The sequence below is a fragment of the Opisthocomus hoazin genome, chromosome 3, assembly GCF_030867145.1.
Source record: "Opisthocomus hoazin isolate bOpiHoa1 chromosome 3, bOpiHoa1.hap1, whole genome shotgun sequence".
Classification (NCBI taxonomy): domain Eukaryota; kingdom Metazoa; phylum Chordata; class Aves; order Opisthocomiformes; family Opisthocomidae; genus Opisthocomus; species Opisthocomus hoazin.
The window spans coordinates 13,116,292-13,135,402 of record NC_134416.1 but is presented as its reverse complement, the minus strand read 5'-3'; positions in this window follow the sequence as shown (position 1 = coordinate 13,135,402).

Below are 19,111 nucleotides of genomic sequence, written 5' to 3'. Positions count from 1 at the left end.
ATTGAGATATATTCTGGGTTTTATCATCTCTGGTGCACATTAAGCAGTCAGTCCCAATGCCTGCATGCACGTGCTACAGAGGAAACCTTGCCCACACTGGTTTGTATTCTCATCCCACCTGTAGACTGCTGCTGTTCTTTTCATTTTCTGTGAAAGCATAGAAAGATCTTCCATTTGTTCAGTCTTGCCTATCATCTGAGTAAAGCAGTAAATGGGATAAATTGCCAACACATTCTTCTTTTCTTGCTGTAAGCTTCTCCTCTCTCTTAAGCCCATTTTCGATGTTTCACAGGGTATTTTAAAAATATTTAGAGAACTACTATTTATCTACCAAATAGTGCCTGCCTACCCCCCCCTTGCAGCATATGTATCATGCTTGGAAGCCCACTGGATTAAATGGTTAAGTACTCTGCCAGGGCTTGCTCTGACACTGAAATTTTCCACCAGCATCTGTAGAAAGCAATGAGGTACTTGGCTTTCTTTATCAGTCCAGAAGCAGTGAAGAAAAGACTACGAACACCAACACATTTTAAGATACGGTCATAAATGAGTTGCAAGGGTAGATTATAGTCTTTTTTGTTGAAAAGTACAATTTTGATGATTCCTAGAACTCCAGACAAAAGCGATCTTCTGATTTTTCCTTCTTTCAGTGAGCTTTAGGCTTCTGTTTATTTTAAAAGCACTACAAAACTCCATTTTCTTTATCCTGCAATTTTCAGAGAAAGTAGGTGAGGTAAAAAACTGGTTCTCTTCCAAGCAATTAGAGGTGTTCAGATTTTGCAGTAGTATAAATACCAGAATAGAACCAGTTTTCTATTTGGTGGACTGGTGACATTTATAAAAAAAACAGTAATTCAAGAAGGAATTGAAGGTGAATTGTTACTATTTCACAATGTATACATGGGGGTTGTGGTAGGCTTTTAATTTCTTTTTCAAGCACTGTTGTTACTCCAGTTTGGAGCTGAACTGTGACGTTTGGGTAGAAGATGGTTCACGAGAGATGTTCTCCATATAAGTATGAGACCTACTGACACAGAAAAAACCCAAATCTACATTAGAAAGAAATGAATCTTTGGAGGAAAAATTATTATGTGCAGAGTGTGTAAACATCTCTTGTAAAGCTTCCAGAATAGAAATTTTTTGCTAGATTTCTTTTCATAGGCAGTAGCTTGTGGAACTTGTCAGAAGTTTTCTACAGAAGTTTCTCCAGGAGAAAATGCTGTTTTATGGAAATTAAGAACAATCCCTGATAATTTGTTGGTTTGCAAGATTTGATTTCATAAATAATTCAAAAGAATCATTCAGAAATTGCAAGACTGTGACTTTTTCTTAGAAAGGAACACAACATTTTTATTTTTAAAATATGATTTTGATTATATTAGTATTATTGTGCAAGCATAAAATTATTTTTTTTGTTTAGATCTCATTCAGAAAGCTCAGATTTCAAAAAAAACCCCAGGAAATATCATTCATATACACGTCAGGAGCATCCTAACTGTTTTTCTATTTAAGAGGTGCTTCTAAAGAAAATGAACATTTTTATCCACCAGACAGGACATTTAATTTGACAATATTAAATCAACCTATCATTTTAAAATTAAATGTAACACTATCACTTTTTAACACTGCATTTTGGATCATGCAGTAGTTTTATTCATCTGTTGGGGAGCTCTTTAAAATATTTAAGCAGGAGTCTTCCCATCAGACACAGGGCAGTAATGACAAAATATCTCAGTCTCAGTGAGAATGCAGTCTTAATTCAGGAGAATTTAGATTCCAAAACACAATTTTCAGTAGCTGAGCCCTGAACAACTACATCGATGGAATTTCCTGAATCTGCATTTTCCAGACAAAGAAGATGCCTTTATTTCACCATGCGAAGAACACCCTAAGAGCATTACTCAACTGAGATGTTACCATTTCCATAGTGAATTTTTGTGACTTATCACATAAGTGTCATTATTATGGCAGGACATTCTGCATCTATGATTTACATATATAAGTGATGGTTACAGTTCTACTGAAAAAAATAAAAAGGCTTGAAAATGAGGCCTCAAAATCTAAAAATGGGTACTGGTGTGTGTGGGGGGTTGCAGGAAGTCCTATATATGCTGTCCTATAAGGATTTTTACAGATCAGAAATACATGTGACACCCGTATAGCTCATTATCAAATGCAGTCCAATGGAGTTGGTCTACATGGATTGATGGAAAGAATAAATGGAGTACTGTGACCAGAACTAGGTGAATGTAGAGCTGTTTAAGGGCAGAATTTGCTCCTCATAGATAAAGTGAAGGAAAAAGGAAAATGCTGAGTGCCATCCAGGAGGGGTCTTCCCTAGGAGGTGTGAACCGTAATACCACCAGAGCAACAGTCTGGAATAAGCAACTTAAGAGCTCTTTGAAGGACTCATTGGAAGTCCTGTAAATCTTCAAGTGCAGGAGCTAATAGGGATATGGGTCAGGTGCTGTGTTGCCAATTCTTTCTATAAATACTGCTCAGGGCAGTACCCTTTATGTCACACACATTATAAAAAAGAAGTGTGTGTGTCCATGCCTGCTTTATGCTCAGAGAAAGAACATGAAAGTCATGGTGGAGAATGCATTATGAGATTCAAAGAGTACTTAATGCTGGGCATTTACTAAAATTATATTTCTGAAGGGTGTTTTTCTTATCATTTTCTTCACATGCGCTGTCATAAGCTCTAAAACTATGAACAGAGGAATAATTATTTCAGGGCTAGAGCTGCTTGCAAATACTGAGGGGAATCCATTTATTTTTGGTTAAAATTACCTAAAAAGGAGCGAGGTGCTCTGTAGTGTCAGATCAGCCTGTCACAGCCCAATCTGAGTTTGCGTTCAAGGGGAATCCTCCAACACTGAATGTAAACACCATCTGCCACTTTGCTATTATTACTATACAAAAATTCAAGCCAGTTACTCTGTAGCTGCTTGAGGCCACAGCTCTCCTGATTGCCAGCCAATGAACTGGTTAAGGCTTATTAATGTGTTTATATTTGTTGTTAATGTCCTTCTGATTTGCCCTGTGTGCAAATTAGTCCAAGAGTTATGAAGTCTGATCTCTTTGCGATAAGGCTGCAGCAAAAATACAATCCACCTACGCATGTGAATAACTTGAAAAATGTGGTGATCTTGATTTGCTTTTGTAAGGTATTGTGTATACTAAATAATCTGGCCTCTTGTGTGTTAAAAGTGCTCTGTCATTCTCGATAAGCTTCACACTTTATAAAAAAGTTTGAGGATGAGAAAAAGCGGGAAAACTGCATAGCCTTTTAGTCTTGATTAAAAAGCACCTTTCAGACAAAACCTCCATCCCTTGGTCCTCATCCTAAACCATTTTCTTATTCTGCATTTAAAAATCCATATTCCCTTTCACAGTGAAAAAAAATTGTATTGAAAATGTGTAACAAAATCCTATTTAAAATGAAAGGCACACATAGTCACCTATCTGGAATCACAGCTGAACAAAAATTTACACGTTCTTATAAGAATTTGGCTGCAGAAATGTTTAAAGGGAATTAGCATTTTAAACACAGGTTTATTCCGACTTTTATACCACAGACTGTTAAGGAACTGCAGTTCAATACCATGATAGAGGATAGCTATGATAATTGCCTTAAAATCAAAATAGCTGATATCAATATTTATTAAAAATACACTGTTGATGCTGTCAGCGTATAGGACTTCTAGCTCCTATGGCAGCTCTAAGCTGAACTCAAGCAAAAGAGCTTAGTAGCTTTCAGAATGGTAAGAAATGTGAAAACCCACAAATTTCTTAATGACAAAGCTTGATGGCAAGGCTGGATAGAAACACCTTTGCAGGGGAGGAACCTAGTGCACTGAAGTGCTACAAAAATCTTTAAAACTGGAAAATCCAACCCTGTGCAAAATTTTTTGTCATGTTTCTCCACTTTTGCCTTGTGTGACAATGCCTATCCCTGGGTTGCCTCTGAGCGACGATAGGGTGTTCTGAAACTTGTTCCAGCTTTGGACTGTGGCACCTACGACCTTTTCAAAAGTGATCAAGAAGGTTTCGCTGTGCCTGTAGTGTTTTCTCTTGCTTACCTGTATTGGACTATTCAGTCTACATGATGATACTCAAAAGTATCACTTTCTCTAGGTCTTGGTGAGATGATACTTCAACTGTTGTCCAGTTGTATTAAGTTCTCAGACTACAGGACCATTACCTTTTTGAAGCTGAATGCTGCCTGACATTTTTTTGTCATTCGAAATTACTTTTAGGATCCTCTTAGTCTCTCCATTGTCAGCATCAATGAGATCAACTTTGTTCTGGTTATGAAAGCCTAAATTAGAAATCTCAATGCTCTCTCAGTCTGAAAACTCTAGTAGAGAAATGTGCTGGTAGCATGACTGAAAAGCAGAACTTACCGGTTAAACAACTGTTTCCGTTGTTTCACTGGCTTCCATGAATATGATAATTCTGAAAAATGTAGACTATAGTAATCGATTTCTACTGTTTATTTTCCTGACAGTTTCACAAAGTAGGAAGTTTTCATTCCTCACACATTTTTTAGTGAAGACTTGAAACTTTCTGCAACTGGTATACTGTTCGCTGTTCGCCTTTTGTCTAAAAAAATTATCTTGCTATTTTTTCTATGAAATCACATCTTAGCATTGATCTGACACAAAATTTGAGATGCTCACTCCCATTTACAGTGCTCTAATTCCCAAACTGCAGAAGCACATGCAGTCAGCACGAATCTGGAGCATCACACAGAGTTCCTGTCTCAGGCAAAGAGCAAAGAAAGCGAGGCAAGACAGTGAAACTACTGACTAGTGTATCTGAGGTCTTAATCAGGTAAAGAAATAAAGATGATGAAGTCTCCTGGGGTTTTGATCGCTCTTTTTCCATAAAACTCAGCTATCAAGGTGCAGGAAAACCTGATGTTTTTTCCTATCATGCCTTCCCTAGTATGTGTTCATGACAATAAAATGACACATGGACCAGTGTGTGGATGTAATGATGTATTTGGAGTTCAGGATTATCATATTGCTGGTACTAGATGGCTGAGGAGGGACAGAAAATCTGCTGTCTGCTTCTTTTTTTTTTGTGAAATCGCTTTTGATAATCATTTTTATAGCCTTATTGGGCTTCTCAGGAACATCACAACAACTAGACTAGGAGAAGACGAAAATTATTTCTTCTACTTTCCTGTGTTCAGATTTATTTTACTGTTGCAAGATTGCAAGTGTCTGGAGCTCTTCATTGTAAGCAGTGGACCCAGATTATCTGGGGTAGCCTCTGCATTGGTGAACCCAGTTTCCTTCCCAAATTGCTCACAAATAAATAGATTACAGGAAAGAAGCACTGTTCTTCTAATTTTGCATGTGGGGAGCTAAGACACATTGCAATCATATAATCTACCAAAGTAGCTCTGTGGTAGAGATAGGAATGTTAAAAGTCACAGTCACAAGAATTTTATTAGTAGGTTAATTACACAGATGTGTAAATTCACACAAAAATTCCTTCATGGGTTTATCAGTTGACTTAGGACTTTCTGAACTTTGAGAATTTTATTTCGAGAGCTATTGAAACACAGCCGCCTGTTAAGGAAAACCTGGGCCTCATGAACACTCTGATTTCAAATTCCAGCCCTGATTTCCAACTCCTACTTGTTTCTTTTCTTCTTCCATATCCTCACTTACACTTCATATTTGCTTCACAGAAATTCTGGGGATGGGAGGAAGGGGAAATGTCATAGAAGTTACTCATGCTAATATGCTTTCTGCCATATGTTTAAGAAAAATTTCCTATGAATGTTCTCTGTGGAGCACTCTTCTTGAATGTTTCGCAGTGGATTTTTAAAATACGTATACGGTGCTAAAGTCAGTCCAATCCTGCCAGAAAGTCTGGTGAAATAGATAGTTTCTTCCTACAGGAATACAGTTGCAGTCTTTACAGTTATACTCTACCTAGCGACACATCTCAGTGCTAAGACCTCAGAAATCTTTATTGTACATGCGTGACTAGTGGCCTGTGATGCAAAGGAGGATGACAGAGATTCAGTTTACGGACTGTCAAACCTTCTTCTTTGACTTTCCCACTGGTAAAAATGATGTCAGAATTTCTAAGCAGTTTGCAAGGGCTCCAAACTATATCTCTTTCCAACCACAATGTGGTCCAAGTGCTTGTCCAGTCATAGCATTTATGGAGCATATCAGTACCTATGCTGGATTAGTTTAGAAGCATTTCCAAAACCGGCAGTCTTTTAAAAATCCTGTCTCCTACTAGCAAATGCAGAATAAATCCTGAGTATCTGTCAGTTTTACCTGTACACCTGAGTGAAAAATGACTTCAGTACTTGTGGCTCTTGATAGAGAACCAATTCCAGACCCTTTCACAGTGAGTGTTAAATGCAAAAAACCCCATGTACAGTCCATCCTAGTCAAAGGAAAGGGAGTAACAAAAAAGGTGGGAATAGGAAGGTAGTTTGTGTTTCATCGTCATCATTACTTCAATAATATTCAACATATTTTGTATTACTGACAGTTTCTATGCAATTCTTCTTTGTTGTTGTTATAATTATTGTTTATATCTCTAACACTTTCTCATTTTTATGTTTATTTGGTTACTTGCTCCCATTTGATGTCTTAAATATGGGGTTTATGGGTGTCTGAACACATGAGTAACTAGTTAATTTGTTTGGCTGTTTCAGCTCCTTTTGAAATGCTGTAAATTTGCTCTTATACCATTTTCTTAGTTCATACTGAGCCTTGGCCAGTAATTACTGTCTGAAGGTGAGAGGAGGTATCAAGCTGAAATTTGAAAGTGTGACCTGTAAAGTATTTTTTCCTAATATACAGTCTTTTTTCCTTTCCAAAAACCAGTCTCTAATCCTAAGCTATGCCCTATCACATGTCATTTCAGAACAGCCAATCTGTCCTAAAATCATTACAAGTCATTACAACCTATGCATCCTCTCCTTTTCTCCATTCTTTCTTGGCTGGTCTATGTTCAAACCAACTGTTCATACATAGCTCTCTCCAGATACTCCTCCTTGTTATCATTGACCTGTACCCCACCTTCTCATCACTCCCTTTTGACTGGAAACTTTTGGAGTGCACTGAGCTTATCAAAGAGGGATAAATCGGTCCATGGTTAAAAAAGAAAATTGCGAAAACTTTTGAGACACAGTCTATTGAGAATTGTTTAAGGATATAGTGAATTCTGATACTCATAAGAATTACTTCTTTTTAGGCTTTTACTTCCTGGGGTCCACAGACTTTTTCAAAAAGAAAGGTTTATGTTTAGCATTAAGTTATAGCTTCTGAAAGAGAAGCATCAAGAAGTTTTAAATAGTAGAGTACATAGGAAAGGAAAAGGAGCATCTTTTTGTTTGGAAGTTATTACTTACTTCTTGGAGAGAGCTAAAGAGAAAACCTGAGGAGCTGACAAATTTTTAAGCAGCAATAATTAAAGTTATGGATGGCAATGCATTGACGGGAAGGATCTCGGGTAGGGTACTCCAAAATGGTCAGTATTTAGAACTACACAGCATGACAAAATGAGTTCTGGGGGCAGCTGGAACTAATTGCCTATTTTCCTTTCAGATCCTTTGGCACTCTTTGATGCTTCAAAACTTGTAGGTTTGAAGTTAGGAGAGGGAAGGAACAAATTTGTGGTTATGTTTTGTGCAGAATGAAAAATGAAACTATTGCTGAGGTTGGTCATTGTGACGGGATCATCTAAGGTTCTGTGGAAACTTTCCAACTAGGGAGGATAGCTGTAACTTTAAGAAAAGAATGGAAGAAAGGTCTGGGTCTATTGGTGTCTTGTAAGTAGACCCTCAGAACAAAATGATTGATGGCATAGACTGACAGCCTAGTGTTACTACTCCCTTCAAGAACAGACTTTTAGCTCAGTCTGGAGATCACAAGATGGATGAAGTTTTGGTTAGAGTCAGGTTTGGGAAAAAAAAGACTTGACACTTATCTGTGCTGGGGGCTGTGTGTGTAGTACAATCCAGAATGATGAGTGTACTGGAAAGAGCATTGATGTTGCTATTCCTTTATTTTGTCTGATTACTCCAGGGTGACTGTGCAGCTTTTTAAATATCACAGTTTCAGGGGTTAAATAAGGGTTAATGTCTCAATGGGAAGGGAAGAGTGGCTGGAAAGCTGCCCAGCAGAAAAGGACCTTGGGGTGTTGGTTGACAGCCAGCTGAACATGAGCCAGCAGTGTGCCCAGGTGGCCAAGAAGGCCAACGGTATCCTGGCCAGCAGGAGTAGGGAACAGATGGTGCCACTGTACTCGGCACTGGTGAGGCCACACCTGGAGTATTGTGTTCATTTTTGGGCCCCTCACTACAATAAAGACATTGAGTTGCTGGAGCGTGTCCAGAAAAGGGCAATGAGGTTGGTGAGGGGTCTAGAGAACAAGTCTTATGAGGAGCGACTGAGGGAGCTGGGGCTGTTTAGTTTGGAGAAGAGGAGGCTGAGAGGGGAGCCTATAGCGCTCTATGAGTACCTGAAAGGAGGTTGTAGTGAGGCGGGTGTTGGTCTCTTCTCCTGGGTAACTAGCGATAGGACGAGAGGCAATGGCCTCAAGTTGCATCAGAGGAGGTTTAGATTGGATATTAGGAAAAATTTCTTTACTGAGAGAGTGGCGAGACATTGGAACAGGCTGCCCAGGGAGGTGGTGGAGTCCCCATCCCTGGAGATGTTCAAAAAATATGTAGATGTGACACTTCGGGTTATGGTTTAGTAGGCATGGTGGTGTTGGGCAGATGCTTGGACTTGATCTTAGAGGTCTTTTCCAACCTATGATTGATTCTATGATTCTGAATTCTATGATTAGGATTGGAGGAAATGCCAATAACTTTTTTTTGTGGTAGTACTGAGTATTACCAGGAGTTAAGCTGAATATAGGTGTTCATGAAAACATGGGGTGGAGAATGTCTGTTTTTTGTGACAACTTCCATGGGTTCATGAAAATATTTTACAAGTTTATTGAGTAAGAAAATGAATAAGATAAATGTTATAATATGGTTACACCTTATATAAGAAAAGTAATATTCATGCTTGTGTCTTTCTGAGATAATGGCTTATCTTCAGTTACTTTTAGATGTGACTGAGAAGCACAGTAGGGTTAGGGTTAGAGTTATGGGAATGAGTGAGATAAGTGGTATAATTATAGTTGTATATTGCAGACAGTGCTTTCATAAGAACAACTTCTTTATAATTATATTTTTCTTTCAAGTTATGCCTGAGGATTGCAAAATAGCTATAGCAAGCAATAATTGTATAGACATGTAAAGGCGTTGAAAGTAAAATCAAAGTTGATGGTATGTGGGACCAGAGGTTTGTGTTTGAATACGTGTGTGTATGGTCTTGTGGATTTGCTGTGTTCTTTACTATCATGCCATGAATTTTATCCACTCCTGTAATAAGCAGTCCTTCCCATCCCTTCCCTTCTTAGACTTAGAGGATTCTGTCCACTCTCTTTAACTGTCATGCCATCATTTTAACAGAAGAGGGTTAAATGAGCAAAGTCCATCTTGGATAGAAGACCTTCATGCAAACTGCAATGACCGCTACTATAGACTTTCAGGCTTGCATTATCAAAGAGTTTTTATTCCATTCTTCCTTTACCCTACTGTTATACTAATCCTACGTTTAATAACAGCTTTGTAACTCTACCCAGAACTAATTGCATATGCTGTAGTCCATGCAGCACTATCCCTTGTAACCATTCCATCCTTGGTAACCTATAGTTTCAGTCATACTCCTAACCCTAACTGTGCCTGTAAAACTGGTTTTCTCCTCAGCCCTGTGGCCTGGTCCATAAACGGATGTGCAATAGCATTAAATTCTGGACACTGAGTCCACCCTAACATTGAAATTCTTGGAGAATCCAGGAATAAGTCACCTTCTTAAGTTCATACTGCTCCGACCAATATTTTGGTCTCAGCCCTAACTGTAGTCCACTCAAATAGCTCAGTTATCCTTAAGTATGACATGCCTTTAATCCTATGCCTCACCTCAGGCTTAATCCAGCATACCATATTCCAGTAGTCATTTGGGGTTGACCTTTTGGGGAAGGCAGAGAGCAGCAATCAGCCTCCTCCATTCTCCTGTCCACCTATATAAGAAGAGCTGTGATACATTTACAGACCTGCTTATAAAGGGCTAAGAGCTCACACAAGAGTTTAGGCAGGATTCTTGCTCCTTCCCACACTCATTATGCCTTAATTGCAACTTAATTCTGTTTTATACCAATCTACAGACCTCTTTAAAAAAATAACTTTGTAAATCTTGATTCTTGAACTGAGATTCATAAGATTCTCATGGGCTGAAGTGGGTTCTGGAGCAAGCTGAAATTACAATAAATTCTTTATTTTGTCTTATAAATATAATTATGATTCCTATAAATAACTTTACGATGTTCGTTGATCTTACTGTTTCAAGGGCAACAGTTATACTACCTCTAATAACTGATGCTGTCTCAGAAATTACATTAAGCATGGGATTCAACATACATTTAGACACCTACATCTGAGTATCTGAAAAGTGTAATTTGGTTAATGTGTGCGTGCTATCTGAACTCTTGTTATGGTCAGTGAAGATGCAGGGAGTCTGATTGGTGGAGTCTCACAGGTATTCAGCTGACCCACCAATGTGTAGTTCATTAGAGTGAACCAAATCACTCCAGAGATGCCATCCACTGAGATAACCAATGGCTTGATACACTTTCGTAAAAATAGAAATTACCCATCATTTGACACAGGGTAAGGCATTTCACCTTGTCAGAGACCACAGGCCTCCCACAGACCCTGTGTCATATCTGCCCATCCCACCTGTATGTCTTGGCTACTCTTCAGCATTAGAAATGGCACCAGATGCCTATATTTAAACAGTGGACTTTCAGCTTAGCCCTGCATTGATTAGACAGGGAGCTTGCACACTTAGTCCATATGTAGGCAGCTACATACAGACACCTACATTTAAGTGTCCTAATCTGGATCTCAGCCTCGCACAAAGGGGGAGAGTTGGTTGCATGAACAGCATTGTGGATTGCTGTTCTGGAGGCTGTAGGTTACAGGGCTGTGAGCTGCCCTAGTCTACAGGCCCAGTTTTATCTCTCTCAAAAGCAGGTAGGTATATCAGGTACTTTAGCACACCAGGAATATCTCCAGACTCTTGTGTATTGGGCAACTGAAGTATGACAGAAGGGTCAGAGAGTTTTTGATGGTAATCTTCAAGATAAAGCTCTTAGGATTTTGCTGCCTTGCCAGAAATATTTATTCTAAGAGAATTAGCGTGCTTATTCAGTTTGGAAGTATGTTTGGGTAATATAAAGGCATAAAAAACATTACAAGGCTGTAATAATTATCCCCCCAGAATGTATTGCATTATAGGAAATCTGGAATTGCTTATGTTTTATAGGAATCCAAAGGTATCATGGTATGAAAATACACAAGTAAGGCATGCACACTAATTATCATACCTTTGGCTTGTTTTCAGTAATATTTCCAGTTTCTCATCAGCTGGCAAAAGGATATACTTTGTGAGATAGATGCATGCAACCCAGAAAAATCATGAAATCATAGAAGAATTTTCATTGCAAGAGTCCTCTGGAGATGATCTACTCCAATACCCTGCTCAAAGAAGGGCTAACTCCAAAAATCAGAGTGGACTTAAAGTGTGGTGAGCGGGTTCAGAAAACATGTCAAAGGACTCAGCAGGGACTCTCAGGTATTTTCTCAAGACAAAAAAAGGTCCAGTCCTTTGTCTTGGGTGGAGATGATAAAACAGACAGGTAGCAGAAGCAGATAGCTACACAAGTACAGGGTCCACATTCACAGAGACAGATCCTGCCTCACTGAAGCAATGGGGATTTTTAATACTGATTTAATTACAAGAGGAGTTGGACCTTACTTCAAGTGTTGTCTTTCAGGATTAGGCAGCTTGGGAGCTGCTGGGACATTTAAGGTTGCAATTGACAGCTGTGATCTTACTGATATTTTTTAATAAAATATATGTGAAGATTGCAACTATTTTAGCATCTCCATGGCCTGAACAACCATCAAAAAGATATGAGAGTATTTTTAGCTACATGTTTTTTCCTAAACCAGAGGGTATTGATGTCTTCAGAAAGATGGAATAAAACAATTTATTTAGTGGTCTGATGTTATTCAGCATTTGCTTGAGCCTCTTGATACAGAAATTAAAGACTCAAGTAAACGTGAATTCTTTCAAAAGGTTAAGGCAGTAAAACACACCAGCCCAAATATGCACATATTTAAGATAATTTTCAGAGATCATTTTTCTTTTAGCTGCTACCATGCTAGATGGTATGTATCTGTGGAGAATTACAAGCATGTGTTTTAAAGCCTACTTCTATATTCCTCTGGCAGACCAGGAATATGAACAGTAGGAAAACTTCTTTTACTCTTTGCTTTTCATTCTGACCACAAAGAAGGAAACAGAAAGAGCTTAACAGAAGAGAAAAAGATTAATTTTCTACTGACCTATTGTGTATCTATTTTAAACACTTGCCAATAGGGAAATCACTGAAATTAAACATTTGAAAAGCAGTTGCTTGTGCATTATCCCTTTTTATCAAAATGTTAATTTTCTGTCCTAAACAAATAATTGCATTTTAATCTTTCACACAGTTAATACATCAAAATTTTTACTAACAAGTGGAGGTCAGAATTAATATTGGATTATCAAAGAGTGAATCACCAACTCAAGAAAAGATTTTCCACCATTCAAATATAAAGAAATAAACGCACATAATGTCATCCTTACTTTAAAAGACCACTGAAGTCCAGTTTTGGATTAATATACTATTCTGTATAAATGGATGTACTGTAGCTCTGTTGCTAATATCTGGCAAATGCTCATCATCAGTATTGTCGTTTAACATTAATAAAGCTCTTCTGGATCTGCATTAGATATGTGTACACTCATGGCATAAGAAGATTTGGGAGCTGTAAAATATTAAATCAGTATGAGCTTGTATTATGCAAGTGTAGGACCTGTGAGCTTTCAGATATGAGACAATAAGATAATTACATAAAGTTTTAGCATGATGTAGTCTGTAACTGTCATGCCAATTACAAGTCACTGAAATCCTTAGGAGAGTGAATTATAGTCCTGATAGAGGGTAACCAGAAATTATGACCACCTGAGATGTCTTCAGTTCTCAGTCAAAGGTCTCTGTCCCATTTTAATGGGACATAATTCATTACTGCTGGCACCACATTGTGTTTTTGCTGGCATTTTTCTGTGAAGACTGAAAACACTGGTAGTTAAGCTATCCTCCCTGGGTTTAGGATGAAGTAGATTGCTGGAAACACTATAAAAACTTGGATGTCTGCTATCTGGCTTAATTTCTGCAGAAAGTAACCCTGCAACTCACCAGACTAAGATCCCAAAGTAAGTTTAGATCAACCCGTCTTTACATTTTTTTAAAAGATAAAAATGTGTTGTGTTCAAATGAAGAAAATTGAGAGATTTTTCTAGCTTTCAGAATCTCTCATCTTCTTTTATGTTTTTTATTGTTCCTGAAATATAAACTTTGAAGTTACCCAGTATTTGAGCATCGCATTGGTGTAGATTACCTCCTGAGGTCTATTTCAACCAAGGTGTGTAACACTGTTCCCTAAAAAAATCCCACAAATCTTCGCAGGGCACACTGATAAGCCATGAGCTGCACTGGGAACAAGATCTTTCTGTAGCAGTACCTGAAGGCTAGTGGTGTCTAAAATGGTACTGGACACCTCCGTGTAGATATCTGAACCATGCACCTGACAATTTGCATTCTCCCTTAGTTACGATAATTCATTTCTAGCCAAAGAACATTATGCAATGAAGTCTAAAAAGGGCTTTTTGAGTTTTTCCTGAAAACCAGTTTCGGACCAACACTCTATTTTCAGTTGCATTGTGCAGAAACATTGAACCCCTTTATAGGTTTTCATGACCTTTCAGCTTCAGAGTGTCCAAGCTAACAGTAGAAAGAGATTATCCAATAAATTTCAAAATATCTTGTTTTCCACAAGAACTGGATTTCAATTCACTGTGAGCCCACCTCACTCTGTAAAGAAATAGAATAACTCATGATGTTACTCTGATTCAGTTTCTCTCTCTGAGCTTGAATAATTCTGCAGGTCACAGAATAACAGCTGCTGTGGAAAACAAACAGAATCAGACTTTTTCAGAAGTTAGACAAGGTTAGTGAATGTCCATGCCATGCAACAACGCATTCTCTTGGCCCTAGCCTGCTCAGCCAAAATAACACAGTGCTTTGGAGCGTGGTAATACAGCTGTGCTTCAGTGTATGCTAATAGCTTTTCCTCCTACTCTTCTCCTTCCCATTCCCTTGGCACAGAGCAGCATCAGTAGGAGGATAAGGAGCAGAGGTGAAAAAACTTCAACGAGCCAAAGCTAATGTGCTTCAGAGCTTCTGCTTCCTTTCAGATTTGCTGAAGGAAAGGAGTGCCATGGGAAAGAAATGCAAGCGAAAATGGAATAGCAGAGGAGATAAGAGGAAATGATATTAAGGAAGCTGGAATCAAGGAGCATTAAAGGGCATATGCACCACGTTGCAGAGGGGTAAAGTAATCTGGAAAGAAAACAGAAAAGGACCAGTGAGCGGTGCAAACCATGAACTCCACACTGATTTCATTGGGTAGATCAGGGTATCACCCTTGAAAGTCTCACCTTTTAGCTTTGGCTCCGTGGTCAAATTTAATACAACAATCCAGGGCAGCACATCATGAAATCAAAGCACAGGCCTGGAATCAAGGGATGATTCAAATCAGGGTCGAGTGAGGTGATTCTGCCCCTCTACTCTGCTCTGACTAGACCCCCACTTGGAGTCCTGCGTCCAGCTCTGGAGCCCTCAGCACAGGAAAGACATGGACCTGCTGGAGCTGGTCGAGAGGAGGGTCACAAAAATGATCAAAGCAATGGAACACCTCTGCTATTAGGAAAGTCTGAGAGAGTTGGGGCTGTTCAGCCTGGAGATGAGCAGGCTCCGGGATCACCTTATTGCATCCTACAAGTATCGGAAGGCGTCCTACAAGAAAGCTGGAGAGGGACTTTTTATTGGGGAGTGTAGTGATAGAACAAGGAGTAATGGCTTTAAACTGAAAGAGGGAAGACTTAGATTCTATATAAGGAAGAAATTCTTCACCATGAGGGTGGTGAGGCACTGGCACAGGTTGCCCAGAGAAGCTGTGGCTGCCCCCTCCCTGGAAGTGTTCAAGGCCAGGTTGGATGGGGCTTTGAGCAACCTGGTCTAGTGGAATATGTCCCTGCCCATGGCAGGATTGGAATAAAATAATCTTTAAAGTCCCTTCCAACCCAAACCATTCTCTGATTCTATGATTCTACGATTCTACAATTCTACGATTCTATGACTCAGCCTTTTAAGGCAAGAAAAATGGCAGTACAGAGATACTTCAGTCACAAAAAGCAGTGAAGGCATTAATACTCATCCATTCTAGTCAGGATAAGTGATGTTGCTTCTAATCTGGCCTAAATAGGTCAGGGAAAATTCCATGCTAACCAGGGCATGATACTTCTGGTACCTAGTGAGAAAATCGCTGCACAGTACTTGTGCCACATAGAGTCTAAAGTTATTCCTGTTCTGTGGGTATAAAGCAGACTTAGAGACATGGAGTTGAGAGCACTTAAATGTAGATATTAACGTGCAGGAGTCTACGTGTGCTGCCAGTGCTTGAACTTCCATTACAGGCAGTAGAGAGGTAGAATGGGATGCAGCTTCTTAAACCCAGTCATCTCTGTCATTTGCAAGGTCATAGGATATCCTACTAACATAGACTGGACAGTGCTGTCAGCACTTGCAGCTATGACAGAAGGTTTAAGGAAGAGCAGCACCCTTTGGGAGAACATCTGGAGGCCAGGTGGCATATCCTGATGGCAGTAGATGCCTATATTTAGACAACTAAATCAAGCATTCCTTCCATTAACTGAGGCCACCAACAGAGTTGACCTGTCAGCAGGTATCTGCTGTGGAGAGAGGTCTTTGTGTTCTCCTGACAAGAATGATTTGGGGCTTGAATCAGTTGCCCACACATTCATTTCTGGTGCCATTTGTGAGGCCCCAAAGATACTTGATCAGAAGATTGAGGCCTCATTTCTGGCCAGACATCTTTCTGGCTGGATATCTTTTTTTCTGATTATCTCTATGTGTAACTATTGTCGAAGGGTTATGCCTGCTGAGGAAAGATAAGCATTATATAGGGTGATACCAGCAGAGTCACAGTTATATCTGACTCTGTTGATAAAGGTCATGATTAACTTTTAACAGAGGTTCAGCATGTAACCTGATTGAAGAGACAACTACCTTTTGTTTGATTATATTTATGTGGGTATAAATCTGTAGAGGAGTTTGATTTGGTCCTAAACCATGAAGTTCAAAGAGCATCCCCTTTAATACACTGAAAAATAGGGATATATTTTTCATCCCCTTTTCCAGTCAGAGCCAAATTTCCAAGTATTCTGATTCAAAGCATTGACATGCGATGAACTGTTCTAGCATGGCAAAGAGATATCTGGGATTGTTCTGGTTGCCATAAATATTTTGAGATAAATCAACAACAGATGTTACCCCTTTAGGGAAAAGGATCATTGGCATTAATTCTATCCATTTATCTACAACAAACTCAGTGATGTAGATTCAACAGTTCCACCCCTTATCCTCTGCTTTGTAATGTCTCCAGATTATTTCACTTATCTTCTTCCTTTCTTCTGTGTTCTGGTTTATATGGACATGGATGTTACCACCTGTGAAAAGGACTTCTGTACTGGTAGTCCTGTGGCAGCTTTCCCTCCCCCTTGTTCATTTCAGAGTTGATCTGGGTGGTCAGGAAGAGAAGAATAAAAGAAAAAAAGGTATGCTGCATTTATTTGATAGCATTTCAAAGCAAAATATCAGAGTAGTAGAGAGAGCAAAGATTGGGAAGAGAAGCTTCCTGCTTGCATGCTCTCTGTAGCTCCATAATACTCAGACTTATCCCCATTCTCTACCCCTTTCTTTGCCCAACTTCCCATGAATGTGGGTTACAATGCCTCTTCCCTATTTGCTTCACAGTTCTTAAAAAATCTAATGACTGGGCACACTCACAAGAGGTAGGACATATGGATTTAAATGCCTTCAGCATGAAGATATGATTCAAAAAAGGGTTTGTCCAAATAACTGATGACCAGCTCCTAGTTCTCCTCTTCCTTTCTTTATTCTGGTTACATTTTTCAGTGGACATGACTGTAGTTACTGGATTTCATACTGGGATCATGGGGGGAGGTAGGAGGCCCCAGGGGATTTTGGCGAGGGGTGCTGCAGATTGACAGGGGTGTATGGACAGGTACTAAGACTTTCTGTGCCATCGGGATGCTGTGCAAGGTATCAGAAGGTACCGATTTTCTGTCTTGGTGAAACATAAGTCCCAGGAAACATCTTGGTGCTTTAGCATTTCATCAAGCTTTCCAGAGACAGATACTCTACACGATATAAGTTGGCCTCCAAGTGCCCATGGTTTTCTATTTTGTTTACTATTTGTTTCTTGCTGCTTAGTTTCAGTGATTTTCAGTTCTCTGTTTTGGATATTTTTGAAAACTCACAAAAACTTTTGGTCATTTTTAAGTTAAATTCTTTCATCAGCTCTTACAGGTTTTCAAACAGGTTGAATGCTGAATTACATAAATTTTCATTAAACCTCAATAGCTTAAAGTTCCTAAGTAATTCAATTGCTTTTAAACATCTTGGTATACATACCATTACAGGCCATCTGTAGCACTGACTTCTGGTGAGTCTCAATGACACAATATTAGGAATGCAAAAACAAAAAGTCAGTCACATTCTCGACTATCTGTGCTACAGGCTAAATAAATATAGGGTTTTTAAAGTAAATCTGGGGTGTTAATCAAAGCTCTGTACACATGCCCATCTGTCATGATCTGTGATAGTAAAAACCCTGCCGTTAACAGTATAAACAGCGATGAAATTACTTGCCTTATAACTAGAAACATTAGTTAACAAACTACTGGACACAAAAAGCAAATAAAAGGACAAGCCAGACACCCACAAATTATTAATCTATGCAGATGACCTTCTGTTTACAATTAAAAATCTAACCTTCAAAGCACTAAAATCACCCAGCCTATCAGAATATGGAACAGCTTCATGTCACAAAATCTGTCAGACTAATCAGATGTTGTGGTAGGCTGACGCTGGCTGGACACCAGGTGCCCACCAGAGCCAGTCCCCTCATATGGACAGGGGAGAGAAAATACGATGAAAGGCAGGTGGGTCAAGATAAGGACAAGGAGAGATCACTCACCAATTACCCCAATTACCGTCACAGGCAAAACAGACTCGACTTGGGGAAAATAGGTTAATTTATCACCAACCAAATCATAGTAGAATAATGAGAAATAAAACCAAGTCTTAAAATACACCTTCCCCCCACCCTTTCCTTCTTCTTGGGCTCAACTTCACTCCCAATTTTCTCTACTTCCTCCCCCCAAGCAGGGCTAGGGAATGGGGCTTGTGGTCAGTTCATCCCACGTTATCTCTGCCACTCCCTCCTCCTCAGGGAGAGCACTCCTCACACTCTGCCCTGCTCCAGCATGATGTCCCTCCCATGGGAGACAGTTCTCCACAAAGTTCTCTAATGTGAGTCCTTCCCATGGGCTGCACTTCTTCGTGAACTGCTCCAGCGTGGGTCCTTCCCACGGGGTGCAGTCCTTCAAGAATAGACTGCTCCAGCGTGGGTGCCCTGAGGGGTCACAAGTCCTGCAAGAAAACCTGCTCCAGTGTGGGCTCCACTCTCCATCGGTAGACAGGTCCTGCCAGGAGTCTGCTTCAGCATGGGCTCTCCGCAGTGTCACAGCTTCGTTCAGGCATCCCCCTGATCCGGCGTGGGGTCCTCCCTGAGCTGCAGGTGGATATCTGCTCCACCATGAACCTCCATGGGCTGCAGCGGGCCAGCCTGCCTTACCATAGTCTTCTCCATGGGCTGCAAGGGAATCTCTGCTCCAGCGCCTGGAGCACCTCCTGCCCCTTCTTTTTCACTGACCTTGGTGTCTGCACAGCTATG